This window comes from Grampus griseus (genome assembly GCF_964374135.1).
Source record: "Grampus griseus genome assembly, chromosome: 18".
NCBI classification, from domain to species: Eukaryota; Metazoa; Chordata; class Mammalia; order Artiodactyla; family Delphinidae; genus Grampus; species Grampus griseus.
Window position 1 is genome coordinate 76039844 of NC_139012.1, and position 6000 is coordinate 76045843.

Here is a 6000-nt window from a genome sequence, read left to right on the forward strand (position 1 = left end):
TTTGGCAACGTGACCTTGGGTAAGTTACTTAACCATGAGTTTACCCACAAAGTCACTGCTTCCAGACTTTGGCTTAACCCCTGGGAAAGGGAACCCCAAGAATAAATGCGGTAATTTTAATTTTTTACGCAATCCATCAGATGGGGCAGGGAAGGGTGGGCTGCATGTAGCTCAGAGTGGTCAGAAATTAACTGAGATCCAGAAAGTTAAGAGGCGTGATATTTCCTGCACACCTGAGCGGACATTCGTACCGATACACCAGACACCTCGAGAACTTCCGTATCCCGCCATCCCCACGGCTATCAGCCTCGCCCGCCCACCAAACGGTCACCCCTTCTGGAGCCGGCTCAGTTTTCCAGGCCTTTCCCCTTCCTAGGCGTCTCCTGCGGGTTCCCAGTCCGAAGGCTGAACCCCCACGTCGCAGCCGTGGCCGGAGGCGCCCACGGCGGCGAGACTAGCGGTCCTCCGGCTCGTGGCCCGAGCACGGTCCGGCAGCGAACCTCGGACCAGTAGAGGCCCTCGGGAAGCCCCCGCGCCAGAGTCGCGGATCGGCGCGTGGGCGGGCAAGAGGCTGGGGCGTGGGGGGGTCAGTCCCGGCCACACCCCTCCCCGCCTCGCGCCGGCGCTCTGGCAACTGGGGCGGGGGTGGGGGGCAAAGGCGGGCCAGCACCGCCCTCGCACCGCCCCCGCACCGCCCCCGCACCGCCTACGTTGGGGGAGAGGGCGGTGCCGCGACAGGCGGGACGGCCGAGCGCGGACGGCGGCCGAGGAGTCCCAACCTCAAGCCCGGTGCGTGCGCGAGTGTGTGCGGGCGGGGCGGGGGCGCGCGTGCGTCCTGACAGGCTGGTGTCAGCGGCAGTGCGCCCCTCGGCGCGGCCGGAGCTCCAGCTCCAAGCCAGAGTCCGCCCTCCTCGTCTGGGGGGGTTTTAACTGTTCAAAGCTGCACACGCTCCGGCCGTTCAAATTTCCAGAAGTGTCTTGATTGCTTGCTTTCTTTTTTTCACTTTGTTTTGAAATCTTAACCTGCAGCGTGTTATGTCCTGACTCTCGGACACGCTTTAGGCAACCAGGGCATGAAAAATGGAAATGGAAGTTTCCGTAAGTGAACTTGAATTTCTACCCCTGATGAAAACCTGTGACTGCCTCCCCCGTTGCATTTTTAGGTACAGTCTAAAACGCTTCCACGGTCTCCGGGTCCCCAGGGGCCGGGTCCAGCCCCACCCGGCGGGCCTCACTCCCTCCCCGCAAGCTCCGGGCACATGGACCTTGTACAGTTCTTCAGCGAAAAGAGATCTCCGCTCAGCTGACACTTTTGCCTTGTTTCCCACGACTGAGATTCCTCCTCTTCCTCTCTGCCTACCTCATTCTCGTCCTTTAGATTTCAGATCAAATGCCACTCCCTCGGAAGGATTTCGCTGACCTCTCGAAACTTTATTTTCCTTGGCACTTAACAGTATATCATTAAAAAAATGTATCTTGTGTTTATTTGTTCAATGCTTACGTTTAGTAGACTGTAAAGTTCATGAAGGGACGACCATGGCTCTTTTGCCTTTTACTGTACTTTCAGAACCTCGCAGGAGGTGGGACATAGTGGATATTTCCCAAATATGTATTGAAGGTACAAAAGAACTTTCCAAGCATGTGATTACAGACCTTTGATTCTGGGAACGTGCAAGGTTTGCAGTTTGCCCCGGAGGAGACAAGTTTCGAATCATGGCCTCTAAACTTTTTCCACGGTACCTTACTTTCATTAACAATTTTTTTTTTCTTGCACTCCAAATATATGTATATTTATTTATTTACAAATTATAAAAGTGTAGTGCATGCTCATATATATTTATATATTATTGTAAAGCACACACAACCAAACAAGCTTTTTAAAGCTAAGATAAAAATAATAGCTATAAATAAAAGTTCTACAATTTTTTTCCTGCACTATGCTTTGGAGCCCACTATGCAGATAATTTGTGAGAAGAGGGCTGCCCTCTCTTGGTAGAGGGCAGCTAAAGACACTTGCTTTGCATGGCCCGAATTCCTCAGGCTTTCACAGGGTTACCGTTTTGTGACCTCTCGTATACTCAGCATTCCTGGTCTACACTATTTTCATTCAAGGAAAATATAAAGCGAGGCATTGTCTTAAGCCAGCACATTCTTTAAAATGAAGAGGTACTCGTATTATGCACTTATATTGGACCAGGAAACAATGAAACATACGCATGTATAAATGTCTCAAAACTGAGTGTCCATCTTTATAACACCATGGTCACTACTCTATAAATGGAAAAATAATTAATCTGTTCTCATGTTTCAAGGCTTACAGAATTTTCACCTTTGAAGGCAACTGAATTATATTATTTTAGGTTTCTTTCTTTTCTTTTTCTTTCTTTTTTTTTTTTTTTGGCAGCGCTGTGCATCTTGTGGGATCTTAGTTCCCCAACCAGGGCCCACAGCAGTGAAAGCCCGGAGTCCTAACCACTGGGCCGCCAAGGAAGTCCCATATTATTGTAGTTTTGATGGTGGGATATTCCCTACTGACTTTTATATTATATATATAATCTATCTATACTGTATTATACATTTATAATATAATTATGTCATATTATAAATGTTTATACATTTATATATAAATAAAGCCTTATACACTTTAAGCCTTAAGAACTTCTAGGGTAAAAGCATAACAGATTTCTATTATACAGCATGTCTTTTGGACTTAAATAGTTCAGTGTTTGAACAAATTCTGAAATGCGTTTATGTACGGGTGAAATGGGGGAGACCAATCATAACATCGTCCTAGGAAAATATTACAGATCTATGTATGAGAATTTCCAGCAAAGTCAGCTACACCTTCTGAGAGAGATAGGAGTGAAACATGTAACATAAGTCAAAACTGCAATTGTTCACTAATTGTTTACAATTTCCAGTTGTGTAGATAAATAATTCACTTAACCATTATTTATTTCTCCAGAGCTATTTTTTGCTACTTGATCAACATATTCAATTTTACCTTCCCATTTCTACTTCTGCAAAAACGATTATGTTTTAGAATCTGTCTAAGCTGCCCCTATTTTCAAGTTGCAGTCTGTTAGGGATATAAGTAAAGAGACAATGATCACAAGCAAATAAGAGTCCTGAGCCCTCACCCTGTCTACCAAATGACAAACTCACCAGCAAACATACACAAATGCCCACAAATGCCTAGGCAAGGTAGGGAAAGGAGGGAAGAAAGAGTAGAATTGCTTTAGATGTTCCACTGATTTTGAGGTTCTCACCTCCCATAGAATCTTCCTTCACAATTCACTGTATTTCTCTACTTCATTTCCATGACACGTGTCAGGCAGGAATATTACGCAGGCAGTGCACAATCCAACCACAGTTCCCCAAGGGTACCAATCTCCCAGAATTGCTATGTCAAAGCCCACATCCTAATCCAACATTCCCATCCCTCTGCCTATTCCAGTCACCAAAGGAATTCTTTGGGGGTATGTTGTTTTACTCGGGCTCTACGGCATATCGAGTTGCATGTTACCAGAGTTTCTGAAAATAGCAGCTCACTTATTAATTACACACGGGAAAAGGTGCCATTACGATGGAGAGAATTAGAGGACACTGTTTAAATTAGAAGATCAGTGTATCATCACCAACAACTTGTGGAGCCCTAGCTGGGCCTCCTCCAGCCGCAGGCGGGCACCGCGACGGCTCTTCTCTCCCGGGGGCGTGGCCCACCCTGGGTGAAGGGACGGAACCGCGGTGGGTGCTGAGTGATGGTTCCGCGACCTGGTCGTGGGGCCTCCCTGGCTCGCTCCCCGGAGCTCCCGGCAGCCAACCGGTGACCCCATGCGCCGGCAGGAGGCGCGCCGCCGAGGCCCCCAGCGCACCGACTGCGCAGGCGCAGAGCCGGGCAGACCCGCGGCGCAGGGGAGGCCGGCGGGGCTGCTGCTCGCTGGCCGCGGGCCGTCCCGAAGAGCCGGGGCGCCCGGGGAGGCTGCCGGAGCAACGGCCGCAGACCCATGGAGGAGCGTGCTGGACGCACGGGGGAAGCCGCTTCGCACGGGCTCTGAGGAGAAGCCGAGCTCGGCCGTTCCCGGCCTGGGTTTCCTCCTTTGTGACCCTGCCTCGCGGGGGCCGTGAGGGAGCAGCGTCGGCCGCGTGGCCGGTGCGCTTGAAGAAGAAGGTGACGGGAACAAGGCGCGGGCAGAGCGAGCGGCCGGCAGGCTGTGTCCTTGTGTCACCTCCCGTGGGAAAGCCGCCCGCGCCCTGGCGGCCGCTGCGCTGGGTGCTCGGGCGCCGGGTCCCTGCGGTCGTTGGTGGTGGGAGCCGGGCTGGGGACCCTGGGGACGGCCTTGCTTCCTGTGGAGACGGCTCACTTCGTTCACATGACATTTCATCGCAGCCTTCAGTGTCGACGTTGGACTTGAGTGAAAGTTCATCTCGTCCAAATATTTATTGAATGACCATTCGAGAATTATTTTAAAAATCTGAATGCTTAGGCGAGCGCCTGGCACCCAAAAGGGTCACATTCCTGGTTTAATACCGTAACCTCACAAGGCCCTTTTTCTTCATCCGTAAGAGTGACTCCACCGCCCAAGGTTGCCCAAGGTCACAGGCCAGGGAGCTGCAGTGCTTGTTGAGATTTTTTTTTTTTAAGATTTAAAAAAAAAAAAGTACAGTTGATTTAGTGTTGTGTTAATTTCTGCTGTACAGCAAAGTGATTCAGTTATACATATACGTACATTCTTTTCTTTATATTCTTTTCCCTTTTGGTTTATCACAGGATATTGAATAGAGTTCCCCCTTGAAGCAAGGCGTTTGGCCTCCAGGCTCTGTGCTCTTAGTCACAACAGTTAGTGACTAAGGAGCACGTTTTTAGATGCATTCTCCAGGCTCTTCTTCTATTTTATTTGTACTTCTGTTAGATTAGGAGATAAATCACTTTGGATGGAATCTGTGATCTATCAATCCTACATGGACCTTAAAAGTGCAGTGGATTGAGATTCCTGTGTTTTTCACCTCGTCTTACGGCACAGTGTGGTTGCCTGAATTACTTCAGTGTAAATGATATCCACACTCACAATACACATGGGCAACAGAAGGCAACTACAAAACTCACAGGACTCAAACTTTCTAGGACCCACTGGGTCATCGCTCATCTAAAGGAAATTGTAGCTGTAACTGCTGGTGAAACTGAAGGGGTGCAGGTATAATCTCCCCTAGGAGGCTGGTTGGGCATCTCATAGAGGCTGTACTTCCAGAGGTTAGTCGTTTATGAGATTTGTTCTGTTCTTTGAAGCTACTCATTTCAAAAACACTTCTTCTGAAGGCTATGTATTCCTATAATGTATTCCTTTCACTGATTTCTGTGCTAGAGGAAATGAAGGTAATCAGTGGGGTGTATGTGAGAAGACTCTTCAGGGGAATGTTAAACAGTTGGCCAGAGGGCAGTTCACCAGACAGCTGGCATTGTTGCATGAAGAACGATGGGAGCAAATATTAGACTCTTGTTAGGGGTCACGGTTGGGTTTTCAGGCATTTCCTGTTAAATCATGGTAAAGAATGCACATTTGTGCATTAGAGGGGCCTATTTTACATGTTAGAAACAAGACCTTTAGGGGAGTACAGAGTTATGCTTTAGGAAGTGTGAGCCCATTGTGATAGGCTGAAAGTGCCCCAGGCCCCCGACCCCCCCAACCCCAGGATATACACAGCCTAATGCCTGGAACCTTGAATGTTACCTTATTTGGAAAAGTCTTTGCAGATGTGATTGACTTAAGGATCTCGAGATGGGGAGGTTCTCCTGGATTACCTGGGTGTGCCCTACATACAATCACAAGTGTCCTTAAATAAGAGAGAGGCAGAGGGGATTCGATACAGGAAAAAAGAGAAGGAGGCCATGTGAAGATGGAGGCATGGACTGGAGATATGGCCTCAAGCCAAGGAATGCTGGCGGTAATCAGAAGCTGGAAGAAGCAGGGAACAGATTCTTCCTTAGAGCCTCCAGCGGGA